Consider the following 27,677-nt stretch of genomic DNA (forward strand, 5'->3'; position numbering starts at 1 on the left):
GGCCAGACAGCTAAATGACGTCTGTTATTTTAGACTCAAAATACGGACGTCATTTTAAACGGAGCTGAAAAAACGTTGTGTGAACATAGCCTAAAAAGGAGAAAGGCGCCTGTTTTTTGCGGTTAAAAAGACGTCCGTTATTGCATCATTTTAATATGCTTGACTAAAATGCATTGAAGTCTATGGAATAACTGACGTCTTTTTTACACTTTGTATTGAATGCGTCTGCCGCAAAAGACGTCCGTTATTCAATACAATGTGTGAAAAAGACGTCCATTATTCCATAGATGTCAATGCATTTTAGTCAAGCATATTAAAATGATGCAATAACGGACGTCTTTTTAACCGTAAAAAGCTGGCGCCTTTTTCCTTTTTAGGACGTTGTGTGAACATAGCCGTATGGAGGGATCTAACTACTATGGAGGGATTCCTCAATAGTCAACTAAGGAATACCAAGCTGAGATGTTCTATACTCAAATATATGATACTCTACACTCATATTCCAAAAAAGAAAAAGGCGTCCGCTTTTTGTGTTTAAAAAGACGTCCGTTATTGCATCATTTTAATTGGCTTGGCTAAAATGCATTGCAGTCATTATAATAACAGGCGTCTTTTTCACATTGTATTGAATGACGGGCGACTTTTGAGGCAGCCGCATTCAATACAATGTGTGCATTGTGTCCAATGCACACAATGTATTGAATAATGTTTAAAATGCCGTCCGTCATATTAAGTCTAAAATAACGGACGTCATTTAGCAGCCTGGCCTCCCCTTAGTGCAATGACTGGTGTTTGTACATTATGCTAGTTTGGTTACTAATTGGACTTTGGATGCGGCTTAATTGAAAAGTCCATTGAATTTAATAGTAAAAACGGAGACAGAACGGTGACAAAAGGAAAACTGTGTGTGAACAACTAATAAAAAAACGTCCGCTGTTCATTATTTTGACGTCCGCGGTAAAAACGTTAACAAACACCAGTCAGTGCATTAAGGGGAGGTCAGGCTACTAAATAACGGCCGTTATTTCAGACTCAAAATGACGGAAGTCATTTTTAACGGAGATGAAAAACGTTGTGTGAACATAGCCTTATTTTGAAATCCGCGGCTGATCAGAGCCAGGTACTGAAAAATGTGCTTTTTTTCTAATCCAATTCTATTTTCCAATTTCAAGGGCACTTTAAGGCTGTACTCACAAAACATATTTTTTTTGATTAAAAGAGCGTCAGTTGTTTTCAATTAAAACAGTGGCCGTTCTTAACAGAGAAATGTGTTGCATTGTAGTCAATGCAAACAACGGCTGTTGCTCACACAATCTATTGAACAACAGCTGTTGTTAGCTACAGACTTGGAAATAATTGACATGTCCATTATTTCTGGCCATTGTGCATTGATTTCAATGCAATTATCAATGCAACAACGGCCGTCGTTTGACAGTCACTAAACCGGCCGTTGTTTTTGAGTGCCAAACAACGGCTGTTGTTTGTACATTGTGTGAACATAGCCTAAAATAGTGTATAAAAGGGCAATGGCTATGTTCACACAACATTTTTTTTCCTCTCCGTTTTTTAAAAGAAAAAATAACATCCGTCATTTAGTTGTTTGGCCGCCCTTCAGTGCAATGACGGCCACTGATACATAATTCTAGTTCAGATGGACTGATGCCCTTTGGGTGTCTTTAATTAAAAAGTCTATTGAATTTAATAATAAAAACAATGGAAAAAAAGAAAAACTGTGTGTGAACAACTAAAAAATAACATCTGCTGTTTGTAAAAGACGTCCGAAAATAATTGTCATGATTATTATTTTGATGTCCGCGCAGACAACGTCCGTTATTTTATTCACTGTGAGCATTGGACGTCCGTCATCCCATTGACATCAATGCCTTACATCGAAGTCAATTAAATAGCAGCAATAACGGACGTCTTTTTAAAAAGAAAACCGGATGTCTTTACTCTTTTATTGACGTTTGCATGAACATAGCCCATAGTGTTGTTATTAAATTTAACCCCTTAAGGTCAAAGCCAATTTTCGTTTTTGCACTTTTGCTTTTTCCACTTTATGTTTAAAAGTCCATAGCGCTTGCATTTTTTCACCTAGAGACCATTGTTAACAGATATATGTTCCTTAAAATTGCTCTATTTCCATGCTTATAGCGCTTTTATCCTTTGGTCTATGGGGCTGTATGAGATGTAATTCTTTGCGCCATGATGTGATCTTTCTATCGGTACCTTGATTGCGCATATACGACTTTTGATCACTTTTTATTACATTTTTTCTGGATTTGATGCGACCAAAAATGCGCAATTTTGCACCTTGGTATTTTTTTGCGCTGACGCCGTTTACCGTGCGAGATCAGGAATGTGATTAATTAATAGTTCGGGCGATTACGCACGCGGCGATAGCAAACATGTTTGTTTATTTATTTATTTATATTTATAAAATGGGAAAAGGTGGGTGATTTGGACTTTTAATAGGGGAGGGGATTTTTTATTAATAAAAAAAATTTTTACTTTTATTTTTTACTTTAACTAGAAGTCCCCCTGGGAGACTTGTATATACACAGCACTTATCTCTCATAGAGATCAATGCTGTGTATATGCACAGCAAAGATCGATGAGATCGGTCATAGATTGCTATGGCCTGCTGCAGGCCATAGCAATCTATTGCCGAGCCGGGATCAGCGTCATTCCGACGCTGAGGCCCGGCACGGGCAGAAGAACGGATCTCCCCCCGCGATCGCATCGCGGGGGAGAGATCCGTCCCACTAGACACCAGGGATGTGTTTATCTAAGCATCTAAGTGCAGCTGTCAGGTTTGACAGCTGCACTTAGAGGCTTAATTAGCCGGCGCGGCAACGGGACCCGCACCGGCTAATAGAGGCACTGCCCGGCTGCACATGTCAGGCGGGATCAGCACCGTTCAGAGCGGGGTCCTGGCGGGACCCCGTTCTGAACCCCCCCCCCCCCCCGCGCGGTACCATGACGTATCAGATACGTCATGGGTCGCTAAGGGGTTAAAGCCAAAGGCTTTGTTCACACAACATACTATTTTTTAAAAAGAACGGCCGCTGTTTTCCATTAAAACAATGGCCGTTCTTTTCATACTGCAATAAAATGCATTGAAGTAAATGGAAAAACGGCCGTTGTTTGGCACTCAAATTTCATTGCAGTATGAAAAGCACGGCCATTCTTTTAAAAAATAGTACCTTGTGTGAACATAACCTAATAATGACTGTATGTTGTTCTCTACCTTATTCTACCCCTAACCTTATTAGTCCTGAATAATGGCCACTTCCCAGTTAGGCCATGTTCACGCTTAGTATAACACCGGCCGTTATGTGACCTGGCCGGAGCACAGAACCGCCAGTGTTACTGAGGATCATCTGGTGTTACTGAAGATGATCTTCACTTCTGTTAAATTGGGATGTGGGTGCACCTGTGTGCGCCCGAAACCAAATTTACCGCTGCACACAATGGAGAGTGCGACTGGAGCCGTACACTCCATTGTGTGCACCGACAGGTTCTCTGTGGCCGCTATTCCATGAATAGCGCCCGCAGAAAACTGACGTGTCAGTTTTTTGCATGGCCGCTAGCAATCCCAGCTGGAGTGTATACTATGTGTATACACTCCAACCGGGATTCTATAGACGGCAGCACAATGAATGTGTCATGTTAATCACGGCCATTGTTGCAAATCGGCAACAACGGCAGTGATGAATATGACACTTACTTTGCGTGAACATAGCCTAAGGCTGGGTTCACACTGCGTTTTTGCAATCCGTTTAACGGATCCGTCTTTTTTTTAACAGACATAAAATAGTGTCAGCAACGTTTTTGTGTCCGTAAGAAAAACGAATCCATTTTTTTAAATAATGGAAGTCAATGGAAAAATGGATCAAAACGATGCACACAACTGCATCCGTTTTTTGCAATCCGTTTTTCATAGTTTTTTTTTTCAAAAAACGGATGAAAAAAAAACGGATTGCAAAAACGCAGTGTAAACCCAGCCTTACTGCGTTCACACTACGTATATTTTATATTTCAGTCAGTATATGTATATTTCAGTCAGTATATTTCAGTCAGTATTGCAACCAAAACCAGGAGTGGATTAAAAACACAGAAAGGATCTGTTCACACAATGTTGAAATTGAGTGGATGGCCGCCATTTAATGGCAAATATTTTCTGTTATTTTAAAACAACGGCTGTTGTATTGAAATAATGGCCGTTATTTACTGTTATATGGCGGCCATCCACTCAATTTCACCATTGTGTGGACAGATCCTTTCTGTGTTTTTAATCCACTCCTGGTTTTGGTTGCAATATGAGGACCACAATACTGACTGAAATATACGTAGTGTGAACGCAGCCTTACTGTGTATAGAGAACCAGTCCTTACTCATCTCTCAGGACGGTGGGGATAGTGCGGTCACCATGAATTTTCGATTACCGTTTTATGTAAATTATAATTTTGTAGCTGATGTATCATACTAATGACAAAACTATTTTAGTAAGAGATTTTTTTTTTATTTCTCCATTAAATTTAATCATTAAGAAAAAAAAGGAAGAATCTGAAATCCGTGTAATGTTGGATTTTCTTCCCGCTGATTAGAAGGTCTGTATATCTTTAATTATAGGACAGATCAGGCTCCCAGGATTTATTTGCATTTTCTTAAACAGATCATATGTCACCCGGAGAGGGTTAATAATATAGTGTGCAGCTGTGAGATCACTTCAACATGTCCATCCAGTGGTCTTGAAGCCTAAATTATACCCATCCACCCGAAAAGCCAAATCTTATAAATTTTATTTGCATATTACCCATTTTACGACTGTAATTATCACTTTCCGTTGGGCTCAGTAGTTCCGGTAGGAAATGATGATGAAATCCTTTACATTTATTATAGGGGGATTCCATAATCAGCAGTTATAGGATAGAATGTTGTGACTACAACTACTCCCTGCACTATAGTGTGTATAGTAATGAGGTGGTCGGATTTATACCGGGATTGTACAGTATAAACCTCAATTAAATTACAGGCTGAACTGGGATTCTGTCAATTGTGGTCTGTGTCTTTGAGCCAGGAGGAGACCCTTAAAGTGATTCTGTACCCACCACTCCACCCCACCAAACCGCTACTACCATCCGTTTGATGAGTAAATCCTTACCGCTCATGTGCCCGGTGCATGTGTTAGAGCAAAAAAATAATCTTTTAAATTTACAGTACTGTGTCATACTGGTGTGGCTTAGAGTGTCTGTGCCCCAGGTCTGCGACGCCTCTCCTTTCTTCCTCCCCACCCTCCTCATCATTAGGAACACCCCCAGGAAGGATTTCTATTCATAGCTCGACTATGTCAATATGGCACAGGTGCAGTGTTTAATCAGGTGATGAACAGAAATCTGGCAGGGGGGCGCTCCCAATGATGAGAAGGGTGAGGAGGAAGAAAAGAGCACACCAAAATGTGTTAAGCAATTACTGATGAATATGGCAGTTCTACATATACAATCATAAAATGCTGTTGGGGTATACAGCAGGGGCTTAGAATTAAAGGAGTTAAATTTTTAATTTGTCATTTACTTCTATTATTTATCAGCTGCTGTATGTCCTGCAGGAAGTGGTGTATTCTCTCCAGTCTGGAGAACAGGAGAGGTTTTCTATGGGGATTTGTTACTGCTCTGGACAGTTCCTGACAGAGGTGGCAGCAGACAGCATTGTGTCTGACTGGAGAGAATACACCACTTCCTGTAGGACATACAGCAGCTGATAAGTACTGGATACTTGAGATTTTCTAATAGAAATAAATTACAAATCTCAGGCACTTTCTGGCACCAGTTGATTTGAAAGAAAAAATTTAGGGTGTGAACTATCCCTTTAAGGCAGCATGCTTGGTGTAACAGTTTCCCTTTAGGATTTTAAAGTTATTTTGGGGCAAAATACATATATTTGTACATAGTATTCTAAAATATTGTCATCTCAGTTGCCAGTCTATAAAAATGGTCTGTCTTATGAAGGCTAATTAATAAATATCACAGGCTGTTTCGCGTCCATCACTGCACGCTTCCTCTGGGCCGAGAAGAAGCGTGCAGTGTTCACGCGAAACAGGCTGTCTCCCGTTCACATGTCTATGTCTGGTTACCTGCATTAATGTGAAATAAAAGCTTAGCTGCTTTTAAGAAGACAAAATTGGTGAGTACCTCATCCTTCCAATACTTTGTGAAGTGATCTTTGATGGACTTATATGGATGATTGAGCACCACTAGCAGTCCAGAAGGTCTTTTGGGCAGTGTTCAGAAGGTCCGGTTCCCCTGCGGTAGTGCTGAGAAACGATTCTTTGGTGTTGCTAATTAATAAATAATCTTAAGGAGCGGAATATTGTTCTTCAGAGCAGCAGTTAAGAAATTATGTAAACCTCTATATTTCTGTAAGTAAGGGATATACAGCTTAAAGCCATAACGCTACATTATGTCATCGGAAGAAAATGTCATATGCTCAACTGAAATCAGCAGGCTATTTCCTTCTAATGCTCGGGGAGGCAGATCACATCACTTCTGCCTGGATAAATATGCCCCCATGACATGATAATACCACTCCGGAGTGTGATAACAGTCTGAATGGCAAATTGCAGAATCCTTCTTTCTTTTATAGTAACAGTGGAGTCCTCCGCTCCGAGAAATACACAGATGGCTGCACAGATGGTCAGACAAGAAGAAGATCTTTTGTTGTCTTCAGAACTTCTACACACTGACACCTCTGTAAAATTTTTATACCCGCTCCATAAAGATATCATAATTAACTATAAGTTACATCTACTAAAGGCTGCTTTTGTGCAGTGTTAATTGAGTCGTTGAAAGGAAAAAAGAAATAATTAGATTTTTTTTTTTTTTTTTTACAAATCTGGTTCAGTGTGTTTATCAAGCAGTAAATGCATGCAGCAGGTGGGGGTTGGTAAGCGCTAACCTGCAGGCACAGATGCCAAGCCCTTTGAATTAGAAAAAGAGTTTGTAACCAACACTGACAAAGACTGCAGCAAAAACTGAAGGTGTGAACCCAGCTTTATTCAAGCATCTCATTTTCTATCATTCATTTATAACTATAAGATCTGAATTTGTCACCTTATACATCCACCCTTAAAGGAGTACTCCAGCGGGGGGGGGCACTTTTTCGCTGGGACCGGGGACAAGGTGGCCGAGGGAAAAGACGTCCACTCATCTCCCTGGTTCCAGCGGCGGGTCCCGCATCGCGGCGCTCCGGTGCCCGGCCCAAGATGTGACGTCACATCAGTGAAGGAGGCGGGATCTGAGCGGACTTGAAATGGATCCCGCCTCCTTCACTGAGTGGCTGAGCGGACCTAAGACGTCACGCCTCGGGCCCACGTCAGACACCCGGAAGGGGTCGGGAACCGGGTACCGGAGCGCTGCGATACGGGACCCGCCACTGGAACCGGGGAGGTGAGTGGACGTCTTTTCCCTCGGCCTCCTCGTCCCCGGTCCCAGCGGAAAAGTGCCCCCCCCCCACTGGAGTACCCCTTTAAGGGGAACTATCAGATGGCTATAGGAATCTTACCTGCAGGAGATGCCAAGAAGAAAGGTCTCTTACCTTTCTCCTCGGAGCCCTTCCCGTGCTGTTAGTAGTTTGCTCCACGGTCCATTAAGACAGTTAGGAGCACTGCCCGTCCTCATAGTTCCAATTTGGCCCACGCGCGGCTGGCCCGTTCCATTGATTATAATTAGAAAGGTGCTTCTCTTTTCAAACTGCAGTGTAGAAAAGCTCCTAGTAAATGTTTCAGGGCTTTGAGGAAAGAAAGGATAGCCCCTCAGTCTAGATTGGAGGTTTACAAGCCCAGCATGGCTTGTGTGGGAACAATTAAGAAACCGGATCAGCGTACACTAACTACATCGGTCTAGGCGAGAATTAGTCCGAGCTCATGGCGCACTCCACTTCTATATATTGACTTTTGGGGCTTTTTGATTAGTGGAGAGAGCATAGGGAGACAGTGAGACTGGGCTTTGATAGGCTTGCTATAGAAAGTACTTCTGTAAGGTATCTTTGACAGGGATAGGTCAGCTAGCCAACTCTCAGCTGGTGGCAGACATGAGAATAACATGTGCTTAGGCGAGTACATCACTAACCCATTACATATAAACCTTCAGCTGCTCTTCTATCAAAGAGGGAAATACAGAGAGACAGCTAGTGGTCAAAACTCAGAAGACACTTTACTATCCACAGAATATCCAACAATACTTATCCCTTTAGTGTCGACCTACATACATACATAACAATGGCACATGGGTTCTGGAACATTGCAATCATGTTTAGGATGAACTGGATAGAAGGGCGCACAAGCATAGTAGACTTACATGGTGGACTCTCCATTTGGTCAGTTGGGCTAATTAGGAAACTGGCTTTTCAAGGAAGAATCTGTGCAGCAGAAGGAAGGTAAAGGTGATGTGAATGAGAAGGGGGGGGATGTAAGGAGAGAGGAACACAGTCCATATGTAATGCCTGGACACCAATGCAAAAAACTGTTAGATGGTGTCCTATGAACCGTGCTTATACTAATATTAGTATTATGTGGCAGAAATGCCCCCGATTGTGATTGCTATCATTACAGTGCAGGATCTCTGTTCTTTATGGCTCCAAAATCAGTGTAATCCCTTTCTTCTATGTTAAAGGGGTAGTGCGGCGCTAAGAAATTATTCACAGAATAACACACATTACAAAGTTATACAACTTTGTAATGTATGTTATGTCTGTGAATAGCCCCCTTTCCCGTGTCCCACCACCCCCGCACGTGTACCCGGAAGTGTGGTGCATTATACATACCTGATCCGTGTCGCGCATGTCCGCCATCTTGTGCCAAGACGTCATCTTCGGGAGGCCGGCCGAATTGCTGCCGCCGTCCCTGATGCCGGCCCCCCTCTGCCGCATCATAACTGTGCTCAGCCGCGATTGGCTAAGCACAGTTATGCTCAACCAATCGCGGCTGAGCATCTGATGACGCTGCAGAAGGCGGCCGGCACTAGGGACGGTGGGAGCGGTTCGGCCGGCCGAAGATGACGTCTTGGCACAAGATGGCGGACATGCACGACACGGATCAGGTATGTATAATGCACCACACTTCCGGGTACACGTGCGGGGGTGGTGGGACACGGGAAAGGGGGCGATTTACAGACATAACACACATTACAAAGTTGTATAACTTTGTAATGTGTGTTATTCTGTGAATAATTTCTTAGTGCTGCACTACCCCTTTAAAGGAAAAGTCTGGACATTTTTAAAACCTGTCAGCCGGATGGGAGAAATTTGATAACGAGTAGGAAGTTACGTCTCCCCGTGTCCGCGGTGATTGGTGAAACCGGCCTCTGGGATCTCTGGAGCTGACACGTCACAACCCGGCTGATGGACTGGCCGCTCAGCCAGTCAGTGACTGGGGTGGGGCGCCGGTCCAGTGGCTGATCAGCTGAGCGGCCAGTCCATCAGACAGGACATGCCTTTTCCTTCCGAGTCGTGACGTCATCACAACTCAGGGGAAAATTCCCTTCAGCGAGGGTCCCTAGGCCGGTCTTACCGCAGGCACAGAGAGAGGTAAGTTCCTACTCATAATCAGATTTCCCCCCTGCCAGCTGCCAGATTTTAACAATGGACGGACTTCTCCTTTAAGCACACAATAGTTTAGTAGAAAAGTCCTGAAATACATTTAAAATGAAATACTGCTATTCACTGAGATATTCATATTTTGGACAATCGATGAAGAAAATAATTTTTAATCACCTTCTGTAAATAAATATATATATATATATATATATATATATATATATATGTATATATATATATATGCTTCAGAAGCTATTGAGAAAGCATGTGGAGATATAGAATGATGCAGAAAGAGAGAATAATTGTGATTTTGTCTTCTGGGCTCCCAAGGGGACATCATCCTCTAGTTCAAATACCTTTTATAAGATAGCGTGCATTTATCTGCAGTCATGTACAGTGAACATTGATTTATTAAGTCAGTGGGTGTAGAGGTAATGGAATATAGGAAGTGGATGATTAATCCATTTTTGATGGGTTTCAACATGCCTGAGTAGAAATAACTGCAAATAATTCTGCTGTCACATACCGTAGGTGGAAGTACATTTAGTGACAGTCAGCTACGGATTGTTCAGTGTGAACTGCAGTTTTACATTCCCACAGAAAAAAAATGGAGAGGAAAAAAAAAGTACACGAGTCATAATTGCCTGAGGGAGGAATAATTTGCTTATTTTAAGTACATTCAATTTAAAGGGACTGAATTATTCAAGGGTATCTTGGCACCTTAAGAACTATGATGTCATTTATTAACTCTTACTTAGCTGAAATATTCATCTGGTCCAATGGAAAAGGGTTAAAGGACATCCCAATTCTTCAAACTCTTCTGAAAACAGACCTATTAACCTATTGTGCCTGATAATAGTACCTCCATATCTTATAATCACTTAAAGGTTTCCAGATGAAGTCTTGGTGCACCATCTAGTGGGAAGAAAACCTTATTTTTCCAACCGCACATCAGGATAAAACCATCTGAGACATTGCAGTCAGTGGGAAACAAACACTATACAGATGAATAGGCAAATGGAAACAATAATAGATTTTTTTTTTAATCCATATTATTTATTTGCCTTAGGGGTAAAATAGCTTTAATAGAGCAGCTTTTGCATTTGATCGGTGGAAAATCAGTTAAAACCGGCAGAGAACTATTGATTTTCCAACCCATCACAGCTGCAAAGCGCCATCAGCCTGTATGTTAGAAAGTCTTCTGCACTCGCTGTGTCTGCTAACACAGAAAGAACTTGTCAAATGACCATGCATAGAATTGACTATGCAGAGATCAATGTTTAAAAATAGCAAGTACTTAGAAGGAGAGCGTCACAAGTTTCCCATGGTAGAATACAAACTCATTAGCCTCCCAATCAGCATTCCTAGCTTATATTAATTGTAAGTCAGTAACTATTTATAGACCAAGGTGAAAAACAAAAAAATAAAATAAATAAATATATGTACCATGGTACCTCTGTTTAAGAGTACCGTCTCATTCCTTCATGCTCTCTGCAGTCTCTGTCAGCCCTTGTGTTTCCCATCCTCTCCATTCCTGCTATAATGTGCCTGCACTCACACTCAGCTATACACACTGCTGCTATAATGTGCCTGCACTTACACTCAGCTATACACACTGCTGCTATAATGTGCCTGCACTTACACTTAGCTATACACGGTGCTGCTATAATATGCCTGCACTCACACTCAGCTATACACACTGCTGCTATAATGTGCCTGCACTTACACTTAGCTATACACGGTGCTGCTATAATATGCCTGCACTCACACTCAGCTATACACACTACTGCTATAATGTGTCTGCACTCACACTCCAATATACACACTGTTGCTATAAAGTGCCTGTACTTACACTTAACTATACAAACTGCTGCTCTAATGTGCCTACACTTACACTCCACCATTCACACTGTTGTATAGTAAATTTTCTGTCACTGTCCTCCTGCACAGCTCTGTTATTCGCACTTCCTGATTGGTCCATGCTGAACACACCCCTTCCCCATTGCTGTCATGTGACCACACAGACCTCTGACAGCATCCCTACTTCTCTATTCTAGCCTGTTGTACTATGCTACTGCATTATGGGGATCTGCAGTTCCATCCTGTATCTACAAACTGCTGCTTTTTTTATGCTCTTACTCTACATTACACTCCACATGCTGATTGCTATACTGTACAGTAACTTATAACATATTCAGCTGTTTCTCATTGTTTGTTTCATCTGTTCTACATGTTATTCAAAATAAAAAATCTTTGGGGTGTGGAACCAATTGTCTGCATATCGTTGATTTCTTATGGGAAAATTTGTTTGGTTTACGAGTGATTTGGATTACAAGCACAGTCCCGGAACGGATTATGCTCATAATCCAAGGCACCACACTGTATATATATAACATTTTACGTACTACTATAAAACAACAATGAATCACACACGTATTATATAGGCCAGTGTCATGCTAATAAGAAAACCCTGTAATTTCTAGGCAATAGAGTTTTTCATAGAAAAAAAAAATCCTTTGTAGAGATACTACAGAAATCTGAGGCTATACCCTTGTATTCTGCCATGGATTTTCTCTTTTTATGTTGCAGATTTTCCCCATTTTTTTAGATACATATTACCCAATTTAAAGGTGTAAATCTTGTGTTCAAACTGTCCTAGTTTGTAGGGGTGACATAGTCAGAGCAGGGGGTTTGATCTGGAAGCAGTGGAGTTGCCTGACCCTTGGCTTGCTTCCCCCCTGTGAGCACTAATTTTTTTGTTGGTAGTGGTTGTTGTCCAAAACCACACCATGTAGGTTAGGCACCAACATGAATGAGGTCGCCGTGAAATGTCAAGTCGGGTTGTAGTCTGGGTATGTTCCCACTACAGAATATGTGTTGAAATCTCAAGCGGAGGTGGTGTGGCGGGCATGTGACATGTCAATTCTTTGGGAGGATGGCAGATTGAGCGTGAGGATATCATTGAGTGTATGGGACAGACGGAACTTTAAGCAGAATCCGCTGCACGGCCTCCGCTTGAATTTCCGACGCATACTCCGTAGTGGAAACATACCCTTAGATCACACCCATTAGTTTTTAAAAAGGTTGCTGAGAATCAATAGACGCTGTGAATATGCAGCCATTTTATTTCCTCTCTGTAGAATCCCTTTTATTTAGTTTCACACAAAGATTTTAAACTTTGGCAACTAAGTGCAAAAAGTAATACAAAAATGTCCTTTTTCTCATAACAAATCATGTGTTTCAAGGAGGAATGTATCACATGATTCCCCCCCCCCCCCCCCCCAACAAAAACACAGATACGGGCACACCATTTTGAAAAAAAAAAAACATTATTTTGGGGGTATGGAATCAATTGTCTTCATTTCAATGATTTCTTATGGGAAAATTTGCTCTGGGTTTAAAGTGTTTTGGATTACAAGCACGGTCCCAAAACGAATTATGCTCGTAATCCAAGGCAACACTGTATTTATAAAATGTGACAAATGATACAGTATCAGAATACTTAATATATATAAACATAAAACCATGTGAAAAGCTAAAACTTTAGAAACACTGTAAAGTGTTTGGCTTTTTCTGGCAGTTCCCGTAGAGAATGAATGGAGCAACATGCACATTTACAAAATGACCCAAAAAGTCAGCCAAGGCTGCCGCTGACCTAAGACTCCTCCTGTAGCATCTAAACATCATACGACTTCTAGAAAGTCCCATGTACAAACCCTTTTCTAATTTATTAGGTCTCGTGCACGGAACACGATAACACTTGGGACATTTCCATGGCAACCTTTACTTCAGGCATCAGCTGCATCTGCATGCAAACGTTTTGAAGGCCTCACTGTGACAGGTATACTTTAACTTGTCACCCACTTTAACGGAAGGAAAGAAATAATTGAATTAGCAATTGGTGCTGTTATCACAAGTACTGTATACTCTTACATTTACAAACCAAAGCTCTTATATATTTTATATTATTTATATAAGGAATCTTGCAGGAACTATAAAATGCTCCGGTGATTTTTAAAAGACTAGATACTGTAATTTGCTTAAAGCGACTCTGTACCCACAATCTGACCCCCTCAAACCGCTTGTACCATCAGATAGCTGCTTTTAATCCAAGATCTGTCCTGTGGTCCATTTGGCAGGTGATTCAGTTATTGTCATAAAAAACAACTTTTAAACTGGCAGCCCCGTGCCCTACGGTCGTGGCCTAGATTGTGTATGCATTAGGCTGGCACAACCTCTCTGTCCCTCCTCCCCACCCTCCTCATCAATAGGAATGCTCCAGGCAGATTGCCTACTATTCGTCAGCTGTGTCAGTCCGGCACATGGGCTGGAACGTTAAGACACCTGTGCAAATGTTCAGCATGGAGACAATGTTCCAATGGCATTCCTAATACTGAAGAGGGTGGGAAGGAGGGACGGAGGGGCGGTGCAAAGTTAGGGCACAGATATTCTAAGCCACGCCCGTAGTGCACGGGGCTCTAAGTTTAAAAGTTGTTTTTTTAGGACAATAACTGCATCACCTGCCAAACGGACCGCAGGACAGATCTTGGATTAAAAGCAGCTATCTGAAGGTACAAGCGGTTTGGGGGGTCAGATTGTGGGTACAGAGTCGCTTTAAAATAAGCTTTTGTGGATGTACACTAAAAATCCAGATCACCTTAGAAAATCTTAACATAAACCAAATCCTTTCACGACAAGTAATTTTTCGACATGTCAGTTTTCGGGCTTTTGATTCTTCATATAAAAAGACGTCACACATAATGAAAAAGTGAATCGTAGAGAATTGCTACTTTGCAGCAAAATCTCTTCTGCGAGCGCGGTGCCGAGCTCGAAAATAAATGAGAAAAAGTCAAAAGTGAGGAAACAGATAACAAGCGAGAAAAGAAAGCCAAAAATAAATTAGACATGGAAAAATACAAAAAGAACAGTACAGTGTATAGGTATTTTCTAGTTGATTCTGAACAGTAATAGTCAGATATATCACTGGGCTTATGAACATACATTATGCATTACAAGCATGCGGTTTCCAAACCAAGCAGCTGCTTTTAGTTACGTTTCCCCCCCCCCCCCCCCAATGATAAGTAACAGATTTTTACATGCAGAAAGTATTCAGTTTTATACATAGAAAAGCACAGCTGACTGTATACCTCTATATAACAACATACAGTTTCCAAATAATGCCACTATACAAGGGGCAAATATTATTACCAAACATATTACCACCATACTGTTACTGAACAAAAGCCACTGTGGTAAGATCGTAAAGTCTTTTAGACGGCACTTCTGTGTCTATGGGTGGTGCTCGCAGTAAAAAAAAAATTCCAGCGATATTGTAAAAGTTCAATCTCGGCACTCACCATAATGCTTCAGAATTTTTATTGTAGAAAAAAAATCCATCACAAGATACAATAGTAACAGGACGTTTCGGCGTCAGGCCTTTCTCAACTGTCAGTTAAGAAAGGCCTGACGCTGAGACATCCTGTTGCTGTTGTATCTTTTGATGGATTTTTTTTCTACAATAAAAACTATGAAGCATTATGGTGAGTGCCGAGATTGAACTTTTATTGTGCTAAGATCAACATTATAAAAATGGCAAATAATACCGCCACCCCTGACCAGATATGGGCTGCGTTGAGATGCAGGAGCCAGATAAGTAGTCCCTTCCTTGTCCAGGTTCACTGGCCAGGCTCCAGGACTGTGTGTTACAGTCAAATGTGACAATATTTGCACCAGTATACAACTTTTTCAACAGTTTTCATAATACAATGACATCAGGTATAATTTCTTTAACACCCTCGGGCATTGGAATGACTAGGCATAACCGTGGTACTTGGGCAATATAGAAAATGTAAGATTAAGCCCATACCATACAGAACATTACCATGGGGAACACTAGTCAGATTTTATTTGTACATTAAGAGCACTGCTAGATTTTATTTGCACATTATTCTCAGAATGACCTATTTTTATTCACACATTATTCGTGGTACAGCTAGCTTTATTTAATGCATATCTGGAACACTAGAAAGCTAACAGACCTGTAAGGCTGCTACATGCCATTTATCTTTTCATTCAGCTTTTCTGGCTTACTACATTCTTTTTAATTTATATTATTATAGCTGCAGATCAGAGCTGCCATGTTTGCAGTGTAAGTGTATTTTTCTGTGGTGGAAGACAGGTATACATTCAACCAAAATGTTATCTTTGGGTTTGTACCCTGTTTTTTAAAATTTTATTTTAAAAATTTAAAAATAAAATAATTATGTACGCACAGAAAAACAGACCAGGGTGGGCATATGGGGAACTATCAGCAGGTTAGACTAATCTAACCTGCTCATAGTCCCATCCTCCTCGGAGCCGATACCGCACTGTTAGGCTATCTGCACACTATGGAATCCTAATGGAACACCTGTCATGGATTCCGCAGCTCGCTCCCGCTCACGGACTCTGGCAGCCGCGCGCATCTCTGATGCTCCCATACACTCCATTCTATAAATTGCCAGATTCTGCCCAAAGAATGAACCCGCTCATTCTTCAGGCGGACAAATTCTTTTTACTGCTGTTAAATGTCCTCAGTCTGGGGTGATGATGGGGAATCTACTTAATAGGGCGGATTGCTTACCAATTTAGGGAATTACCTGTCTACTGGTGGAATCTACCCAATTTGTTGGAGGGTTACCTACCAAATAAAGGGATTACCTACCTACTGGGGAAATTTACCCAATTTGGTGGAGGATTACCTACCAAATAAAGGGATTACCTAATTACCTACCTACTGGAGGCATCTACTAAATGGGGGGGGGGGGTACTTTAGGAGGGGATTACCCATTTACTGGGGGCATCTTCTTAAAGGGGGGTTTACTTACTTTATGAAGGGATTACCCACCTACAGGGGGCATTTACAGTACCTAATGGACGGGAATTACCTACCTACCCAATCCCCTTCCATCTCCTCCCAACCCACTTCTAAGGGAATCTGTGATAGATTTTCAGCAAATGGCAAATATCAGCATGTATATTGGTTTTGTACGTGTAAAATATTTACACAAACACATGCAAGCTACTCTGCAGTTATAAATGGAAATTCATTTACACCAGCCACACTCTTGCCCTGGGCAGCTGGAACCTCAGGTCAGATGCCATCTCCAAATGTCTGAGGATCATAGGGCTTCTGGCATTCAAGGTGTTCCATATTTTAGTCAAACTTTGATGGACTGAAGTGAAGGTAGTCTGCTCAGTTTTGTATACAGTAGTTAGAAGGTAAGAAAAAATATATACTGCAAACCAGGACAGTTCATGTAGTTGAAGCGCTGGACAAACCGAATCTTTAATGGAAACTATCAGCAGGTTAGAAGAATCTAACCTACTGGCAGCCCCCTATTTTGCACGGGGCACTAATGAGGATGGTATATCTCTAACCTTCCTCCTCAGTACCGTTCCCGTGCTTGTGGCAGCGTAATCCTCTGTTTGGAGCCTCATTAACCTGAGTACTGCCCCATCACCAGAGCGCCGAGTCCCCGTCACCAGAGCGCCGCTTCTAATGATAATCAATGGAGCAGACAGGCTGGCTCAGTGCTATTGGGCAGGGTGGTGCTCCTAGTGGTGCTCCGGACTGAGGATTAAACTACTGACAGCACCGAGAAGGAAGGTAAGAGACAAACCGTCCTTCTTAACTTCCCGTGCACAACAGGGGGCTATCAGCAGGTTAGATTCGACCAACCCGCTGATAGTTCCCCTTTAATAATAGGTAGGACCTACTTTCCATTTGTATTGAATACTAACGTACTATATCTACAAACTACAGTATATTTTCATAAGAATGAGTCTGAAATGTTAAAAGCAAAAATCTTTAATGTGATCACTTGATAACGATAAGACTTTGGTAAATTATGTTACTCTTCTGTAATTTAATACCTCGGGCAACTGTAAAAATGGCATGTCTTCTCTGAAGAAGCCGTTCTGGTACTGTTGATTCATGTAGGAACAACAGATTACACAACAGATTTCAATTTCTTGCACTGTTTGAATTATCAACTTCATGGAGCCTATCATCTTGCCAGAGGCAGCTCAAGTATTTCTGCAATGTGTTCTGTTATTTTCTGTGCATTCAGGAAAAAAAACAAAAACACAAATACCAGTTCATATGAGATTTTAGCTATAAATGAACAGCCGTATTTATGGGTGTGTTCAACCCTTTCACGACCTGGGGTCATTGATGCATCAATGCCCAGGCCGTGTTTGGACATGAGCTTATGGGATCATAATGATCCCATAAGCTGATGTCCCCTATGTCTGCCCCCTCTCCTCTATCCCCTGCCGCTGTTACAATCTTGTGACAGCAGCAGGGGAGAGAGGGGAGGGGGCAGAGCGCATGGCAGCGTGCCCCGTTTCCCTCCCCCCCCCCCCCCCCTTACACGGCCTCTGTAGCCAGGAAACCGCCTCTTCACCAGAGCTGGAAGCTGAGCTGTGATTGATTGCTGTGGGCAGTTTGCACCAGTCTAAATTTTACACCCTTTGATAAATCTCCCCCATAGTATACACTCTGGCTGGGATCCCTAGCGGCATCGCAAAAAACTGACGTTTTCTGCAGCCTCTATTCATTGAATAGCGGACTCAAGAGACACCTCAGTGCACACAATGGAGCATGTGGCTCCGGCCTCATGCTCCATGGTGAGCAGCGGGGAATTCGGATGTGGGTGCACACTTGAATTCAGTGGCAGTGAAGATCCTCTGGCCGGTACTGCAGTACTGGCCAGGATGATCTTCTCTGACACCGGCCTTAATGTGATTTTGCCACAAATTTTGGCAAATTTGTGGTAAAAAGAAAAGGTTCTATTTTAGCCAGAATTACGCTAATTGGGGTAAAATTGCAGTCCTACAGAGGACTGATCTGCAATCAGAGACACTTGCTGCAGCTGAGCGAGCAGGAGGCCGGGCAGCATTGATTATTCATGAAAAAGAGGGAGGGAAAGTGGAGAGGTGTGCCAGAGTGTGGCACCAACAACTCCTCTTTGTGCATAATCCACTGCACGGAAAGTTACCAAAAAGCACCATGCTCACTAGGGGACTGCCAACTACAGCACACTGTCAGCACCTTAGATAAGGCCCAGGAGCTGACAGATTCCCTTTAAGGTCTAGCATTACTCCCTTGAGTGATGTCACTATCTGTCACGAACCCTTCAAGCCTAAATCCCCATTTCCCCATCATACACACATATACATATCGTATACATATATATCTTTATTAGGACATTTAGTGAGGTTATAACAACATGCTACATTGGGCTGAATGATGCAGCAGGTGCTGTAACCTCATGGATTGTGCAACTGTCTGCAGTGTAATGAGATGTTCTGCAACAGCTCTGGGCAGGGAACTGGCAGGAGTGCTGTGGGAGGGGAGTAGGCAGGGTGGGAGGACTATAATGAACAGCAAAACCATTAATACAGATCTAAGACCCCCAAAACCGGGGCCGACAGATAAGCATGTTTCTTTTACTATTACTCTGTTCTGCTATGCTGTACTTTATATCAATGTGCCTAGCGCTGTAACACTTATCATTATGACTTCACTTCAGTAAATTTATTCCTCATAATGGCTTTTTCTAAGCAAGATGTAATAATATTAGACATGAAAGAAGCTGCCCTACTTATTACATTTGGTTTATATAATCTGTCAAGATTAAATTAACTTTTCTATTTTTATTCTGTTGAAGGAAATTATCGAGTACAAGGGAAATTCTGTCACTGAGTATCAAAAGTTTATAAATTTATTGTATTCTCATTTAGACACTGTGGTAAACAGCACTTGGCCCATGGGTCACCTATCTATAGTAAACGCTTAAGCTTATTGTGGAACTGAACCACTGTATTATGCCTGGTCCAGCCTATGAGTTAAATGGGTACTGTAGCGAAAATCTTTTTCTTTCAAGTCAACTGGTTTCAGAAAGTTATATAGATTTGTAATTTACTTCTTTTAAAAAATCTTGTCTTCCAGTACTTATCAGCTACTATATGTCCTGTAGGAAATGGTGTTTTTTTTTCAATGTGACACAGTGCTCTCTGCTGCCCCCTCTGTCCCAGACAGAACTTGTCCAAAGCAGGAGAGGTTTTCTATAGGAATTTGCTACTGCTCTGAACAGTTCCTGTCTCGGACAGAGGTGGCAGCAGAGAGCACTGTGTCAGACTGAAAAGAAAACACCAATTCCTGCAGGACATACAACAACTGATAAGTACCGATGAGTGTCAGACTGAAAAAAAAACACCATTTTCTACAGGGCATACAGCAGCTGATAAGTACTGGGAAACGTGCGCTTTTTAAATAGAAGCATTTGCAAATCTATATAACTATCTGAAGCCAATTGATTTGAAAGAAAAAGAGTACCTCTTAAAAGGGCAGCTCAGTAATTCAAATGTAGCTGTAAATTCTTATTTTATTTTATTTTTTAAATGCAGGACCATTTTAAAATGACTTATTAAAGGGGTTGTCCAGCGAAAATGTTTTTCTTTCAAATCAACTGGTGTCAGAAAGTTATATAGATTTGTGATTTAAAAATCTCCAGTCTTCCCATGCTTATAAGCTGCTGTATGTCCTGCAGGAAATGTTGTTTTAGGGTGCGTTCACACCTACAGCAGATCCACAGCAGATTTGATGGTGCCAATTTGATGCTGTGTTCAGTTATTTTTATGAAATCTGCGGATCCGCAGCAAAAAATACGCTGCGGATCCGATAAGTGTGAACGTACCCTTACTTACATTCAGACACAGTGCTCTCTGCTGACATCTCTGGCTGAGACAGGAACTGTCCAGAGCAGGAGAGGTTTTTAATGGGGATTCATATAAAACAAAGACAGAGTTCCTGTCTCGGCCAGAGGTGTCAGCAGAGAGCACTGTGTCTGACTGAAAATAAAACATTTCCTGTAGGACACACAGCAGCTGATAAGTATGGGAAGACTGGAGATTTTTTAATAGAAGTAAATTACAAATCTATATAACTTTCTGATGTCAGTTGATTTGAAAGAAAAAGATTTTCGCTAGACAACCCCTTTAAGGCATCAGGTTACATATGACTTCACGCAGGTAAATATTCCCTTACCTATAAAATCATTTATAATATAAGTAATAATTGTACAGTTAGTAAAGGGATTTGATTGAAAAGTAATTCCAAGTTTTCCGAAGCTAAAATCAGTTCTGCTCAGTAAATGTAGCCTGTAATACGTATTAAAGACACAAAGGTTTCATAAAGGTAGATAAATAATATTGTGTGCAGCCCATCTATGACCAGTTCATTGGATTGGAAGTAATGGCTTCTCTTGCATAAACAGTTACATAAAAATCAATAAAGTGACTACTCTTACCAGAAGCATTGGGATAATAATATATACAATATATCAAGTTTGTCATAGCAGGAAGAATGGTGAAATTATGCAGATGGGAGCTGGTGTAACCGAGTAATAATGTGCAGGGAAAATCTATCATTTTGCATTGACTTCCCTTTGGTTTTTAATTATTTACTCTTGTGATTTTCACACCATCAATCATTTACCACATCTAAAAAAAACACTGAAGAACATAGGGAAAAAGAAGAAAGCAATAAACAAAAACACAAGCAAATACAAATGATTGAACCATAATATGTGGCCCCCGCTGATGATGGGAGAAATATTTATTGTAGCTTTCTAGAGCATATATAGAAAAAGAAAAAAAAACAGTAGTACTTAAAACGGCCGAGAGAACCTGCTGATATGCCGCAAAAGCGCTTTAACTTAGCTGTCGATAGCCGTTAGAACCACTCCTCTGTGCCTCTGCAATCTTCTTAAAATCGCTAATTGCCCCTATACAAATTTAGGGCTGAAGAGCATTTGGGAGTTCACCTGGGTGGAGAAGCACCACTCCGTCCCGCCCCCTCCAATCCAGTTCACCCAGGATAGCTTCCTTCCGTTCCGCCCAGTCCGCCCCCATCTGTACCGCCCGCCCCCTCCCCTCCAGTCCAGTTCACACAGCCAGCATCCCCCCATCCCGCTCAGCCTGCCCTCTCCCATGCCGTATGACAGCCGGTCAGGACCCCAGGCCAGTAGGGTGCTCACTGCCACAGTTTGCAAGTGGCAGGAGTGTGATTGGCGCTGGGAGCCTGAGTTGAGCTGGATGGTAAAGCTCAGCCCAGGCTCACAGCGCCGATCGCTTTCTTGCTATCTGTGCTATCTGCAAACTACAGTCAAGCGCCAGAAGAGTGTCCCCCGCACTATCCTACCAGCTCGGTCCGCCCCCTCCTATGCTGCTGAGCTGACAGCCTGCTCCCAGCCCGGGACAGTGCGGGGGACACTCTTCTGGCGCTTGATTGCCGATCAGATCTTCTGATCTTCTCTCTTCTTCTCTTCTCAGCCTGTGAGGAGCGGATTGTCCAGCAGGCGCAGTGACATCATATCCCTGCAATTGCTGGGGGGAAAAGATGCATAGGGTGGCCTGGGCAGGTGATGAGTGCGGTCCCCGGTGGGTTGGCCAGGTGGTGCTGGTGGAGGACTGGGCAAGTGATGGGTGCTCAGCTGAGTACGTGTGGGGCGCTGAGTGAGGTCCCCTAGCCGTCGGCACCCTGCACAGTGGCTCGGCTTGCACAGCGCTAAAAATGTCCCTGCTACTACACAAGGACAGATTATCTTCACAGTATCAGATGTCTATGGTGCATGCATCTAAACCTGTAAAACATATAAATATGTAGCGCAACTGTGACCAGTTGCTAAATTATTTAAGGTCAATCTGTATTAGTGAAAAAGTCAGTATAATCTGTCACTAGTTTATATTTTAAGGCTATGTTCACACTCAGTATTTTGGTCATTATTTTTCAACCAAAACCAGGAGTGGATTGAAAACACAAAAAGGCTATGGTCACACACTGGTGAAATTGGGTGGATGGCCGCCATTTAATGGCAAATATTTACAGTTATTTTAAAACTATTCCCATTGTTTTGAAATAACGGCTATTATTTGTCATCAAATGGCGGCCATCCATCCGATTTCACCAGTGTGTGAACAGAGCCTTTCTGTGTTTTGGTTGAAGAATAATGACCAAAATACCAAAAGAAACAAAGTTATCCTTCCTGTATTCAAGGGTCACAACTGTGGGTCACAATATTGGCACTCTAGATGCAAATAAGGTTGACTGAGATTGGATACTTACCTTATTGACCTCGCTGCTTGAGGAATGGATCTCTTTAACTAGTTTAGACATCAACTTATTCCCTATTTTCTGGTACATTTTGAAAGTATGACCCATCGATAACATTTGCTTACTTTTTTCGTGTCGCTGGGGATTCTTGAGGCAAACTTCCAAGAGAAAATAGCCTTGTAAAAGTGACATTAGAAGAAGTGTTATATTACATTAGAGCTGTTGAGGTCTCTTAGTTCTTTAGTTTGTGCACACGTCAAGCAAAGTTTAAATTCAGTATTTATAGGAAGACAGGGCTGCAAATCCCTTCACAATTATAGCACATAAGCCGGAGTATAATACAGATTTACAACTTTAAATGGGGAAAGGAATGAAAATGTGAATTCTGGAAACGTCAAGGCGCAAATGAATCCAATCCCTGTAATTAATTTAATCCAATGTCTTAATTAATTCATGCTTGTTTATTATGCTCTCATCAGTTACTTATTCTACTTACTCTGTTCCAAATATTTCTCCACGAGTACCGCTAAGTAAACCTATTTACTGAATATGTTTAGGATTTGAGAGGGCAAAAGTAATTCAGTCATTACATTTCTTCATCATCATGCTAATATAGGCCTGAAGTTGTTCCGAAAACATTTAAAGGGACACTGCACCTAAATGAAAACAACCAAAAACACAACGGAGCAGTCCCAAGGGTAAAATTGTAGGGTTACAGACGATAAATTAAATAAAAAACGCGATTGAAGTGAATGAAGTGAATGTACCATCAGTATACCGCTTGGGTTTTTAACATAAACAGACCGCTGCCGGCACCGGGATGCCGGTGCCGGATCCTTTTTTTACTGCCACCAGGTTCTCACGTAGGTCTGTTACCAAGCACTGGGGGCAGGTCTACCAGCCCCCAGTGTGACGATCCCCCTTCTGTGATGTAGCTCCATTGATTCTAATGGAGCGGCATTACAGAGGTGAGTGGGTTTTGTCATACTGGGGGCCAGCGGGTAAAAGACCATGTAACAGACCTGCGTGGGAACCTGGCGGCGGTTTGAAGAAAGGACCCCGGCATCCCCACGCCGGCAGCGGTCTGTTCATGTTAAAAACCCAAGCGATGTACCTGGTGAGCGATGAGCGAACCTCGAGCACACTCAAACTCATCCCTAATCGAAAGCTTTGTATTTGATTACTGGTGGCTGAAGAAGTTGCATGCAGCCCTCCTGAACTTGCTTCATAGAGCCCCTGCGCATTATGACGTCATGATGGGGGAACTCCTTGCTTTTCATTACATGCCATGAGGTCATTTCGCAGCAAGGGGTTAAACAAACATTGAATAAATCATTAATACAAGCAAAAGAAAAATGCCTGTTCCAAGCACATAATATCTTAACGTATGTGCACACTACAGATTCCGAGCAGAGAACTTCAAGCGAATTCCACTGCACGCCCCCACTTGAAGTTCCGCCAGTCCCATAAGCTGCATTTTATGCTCAGGCAGATTCCGCCGTCCACCCAAAGAATTGGTATTTAAATTCTTTGGGTGGCTGGCGGAATCTGCTTGAGTATAAAAGGGAGCCTATGGTACGGGAAGAACTTCAAGCGGAGGCACCCGGCGGAATCCCCTTGAAGATCTCTGCTCGGAATCCGTATTGTGCATATATCGTCAGGCTATGTTCACACTAAGTAAATCTACAGCCGTAGTTCTCGCCGCAGAACTACAGCCGTAGATTTGCGGGGTGGAACATAGCATTATTTGCTATGGGATCCCGGCCAGAGCGTACACACACCGTGTGCGCTCCGGCCGGTTCCCATACGGCACCGCAAACAACTGACAGGTCCATTATTTGCGGACGGAATTCAATTAATTCCGCCCGCAGAAAGACCTGTCAGTTCACACAGTGAAGCGAGCGGCTCCGGCCGCTTGCTTCACTCTGTGCTATGGGAAGCTCTGATGCGGGTACGCGCTGATGCGCCCGCATCAGAGCTCCACGGAGGAAAGTACCGGTCGTGATGATCCGGGCTGAGACCGGCCGTTCCGTGACCCGGCCAGAGTCACAGAACGGCCGGTCAAATACGTAGTGTGAACATAGCCTAATACTGAAAAGTCACCTGAAAGTACAGATATACTTTAAAGGAATTGTCTAGAAGCAGGTGTGTTCATTTTTGGGGGGGAAACATCCCTATGCCTATCAGTTTAGTACTATTCAATTATGGACAAGATACTCCAAGGCCATGTTCACACAACATATCTTTTGCATAAATCACGGCCGTTGTTGCAATTTGCAACAACGGCTGTGATTTAAGCAAAGGATACGTTGTTTTGTGAATGAACGGAATCCGTGTACACATAGGGGGAGATTTAAGAAAGGGTGTAAATATGGTGTTGTGATTGGTCGCTGTGGGCAGTTTACACCAGGTGTATATTTACACCCTTTCATAAATCTTCCCCATAGTATGCACTCCGGCCGAGATTCCATCCGGCCACAGAAAACTGACATGTCAGAATACCCTGTCAGGGCACACTATGGAGCTGGCGGCTCCGGCCACGTGCTCCATAGTGTGCAGTGGGGAGTTCTGATGCAGGCGCGCACAGATGCGCCTGCATCAGAAGTCTGCAGCTGCAAAGATCATCCAGCCGGTAGCGCAGTAGCGGCAGGGATGATCTTTTCAGAGACCGGCCGGTCTCTTATGTAGTGTGAACATAGCCTAACACTGTATAATAAAAGTATATAAATATGGTAAAAAAAAAAAATAAAAAAAAAAATATATATATATATATATATATATAAAAAATATATTATACTTCCATTTCCTTTTTATGCATGGAGGAATAATTATTACTGAAGAACTGGTCCCTTTAATGTAACTGACTTAAAATCATCAAACACAATCTAGAAATAAATGTACTGAAAAAAGAGCAATAATTGTGTGTGAGCGATTATAATGGTTTTTATTAGATCTGCACTGTCTTGCTTTGTTCTTTAAATTCAGGCAAATTAAATAATGCTTCATTAAATATAATAGAAAATCCATTTCAGAAACTGGACACAATGTTCAATACATGAAAGCCTGACTTGCCACTAATAATCATGTAATAAAATGAAATGTTTAAACGGTGAAATAAAGATCTTTTCTATTATTGTTTCTACTATTTTTCCAACAGCGAATATCTCTTTCGTTTTTTGTTTTTTTTTTAAAGATACCTGAGTCGCACAAAACCGTAGAAAAGAAAAGTAAGAAAACAATCCTACATTGGGAGCTGCCTGTTACCGCTTCTTCCTCATTTACATAATATTATTAGACAATGACATATACCAGGTTTTTATTATATTTGTTTTTTTGTTGTGTTGTTTTATCATATATATATATATATATATATATATATATATATACCATCTTTTTATATTCCAGTTTTCACACTCCACATTATCACCTGTCAGCTTTGCTATATACTGTAGGCTATGTTCACACAACTGTTTTTCCGCTCTGTTTTTGAAAAGAAAAAATTACATCAATCATGTTTCAGTTTGGCAGCCTGCCTGCATTGACAGCCGCTGTTGGAACATTATTCTAGTTTAGGTGGACTGATTGGCCTTTGTATGTGTCTTTAATTGGAAAGTCCAATAAATTTAATAGTAAAAACAGTGAAAGGACGGTGAAATAAGAAAAACTGTGAGTGGACAACAAAAAAATGTCCAAAAATAATTGTTGTGATAATTATTTTGACATCTGCGCAGACGTTTGTCATTTTATACACTGCGTCCATTGGATGTCCATCATTCCATTCCATGTATTTCAGTAAATTAAATTGCAGTAATAACAGACGTCTTTTTAACCCCTTCCTGTCAGCAATCTCTATATATACGTTCCTGACTTCATGGGGTTACTGATGTGTGCGGGACCGCTGTAGTGAGAGCGGTCCTGCACACATCAGTGTGTCCAGGGCCGCCAAAGGTAATGAGAGGCAGCTGCGACCCTGCATAGCGATCGCAGCGTTAAAGGTACTCAGTGACAGAACAATCATCTGTCACTAAGTGATCGGGACGGCACGGCTGCGGGGGTCCCGATCACTTGTGCTGACAGGTGGGGGTAAGCTTCTTACCTCCGTCCTGTCGGATCTGCAATCCATGTATAGAGTCTGCTCTTAGGCAGGCTCTATGCACAGACAGCTGATAACACTGATCTATGCTATGCCATGGCATAGCATAGACCAGTACATGCAATCTAATGATTGCATCTTTTACAGTGAAACCAAGTGTAAAAAAAAAAAAAAAGTGCAATAAAAAAGTTTTTTAAAGTATTAAAAACCCCTTATAAACCCCCCTTCCCAATAAAAGTTTAAAAGACCCCCTTGCCCATTATAAAAATAAAAATATTAAAAAAATAAACATATTACGTATCGCAGTGTGTGGAATTGTCCAATCTATTAAAATATAACATTATTGTTCCCGTTCGGTGAACAGTGTAAACGAAAAAAAAAAAAAAAAAAAAAACAGGGTTAATGATTTTATTAAATTATACATCAGAAATTTTTTTATAAAAAGTTATCTTAATTTTTCTGTTACACCAATATGATATTAATAAAAAATAAACATCATGGCGCAAAAAAATGACACCCCGACAAGCCCTGTAGGTGGAAAAATAAAAGCGAGCATAGGCTTAGGCCGGGTTCGCACGCTGTATGACACTGAATGTTCTGTGATCCGGCTGTGTCACTGAAAGACCGGTGTCAGTGAAGATCATCCTGGCCAGTACTGCAGTACCAGATGGATGAACTTAATCTATGCTGAATTGGGATGCGGGCCCATGCCAATTCACCATAGCACACAATGGAAAGTGCAACCGGAACTGCACTTTCCATTGTCTGTAGTGCAACATAAATTTTCTATTAATCACAGCCATTGCTGCAAATTGGAATGAAAATGTGTTC

This window comes from Dendropsophus ebraccatus, chromosome 6 (assembly GCF_027789765.1).
Source record: "Dendropsophus ebraccatus isolate aDenEbr1 chromosome 6, aDenEbr1.pat, whole genome shotgun sequence".
Lineage (NCBI taxonomy): Eukaryota > Metazoa > Chordata > Amphibia > Anura > Hylidae > Dendropsophus > Dendropsophus ebraccatus.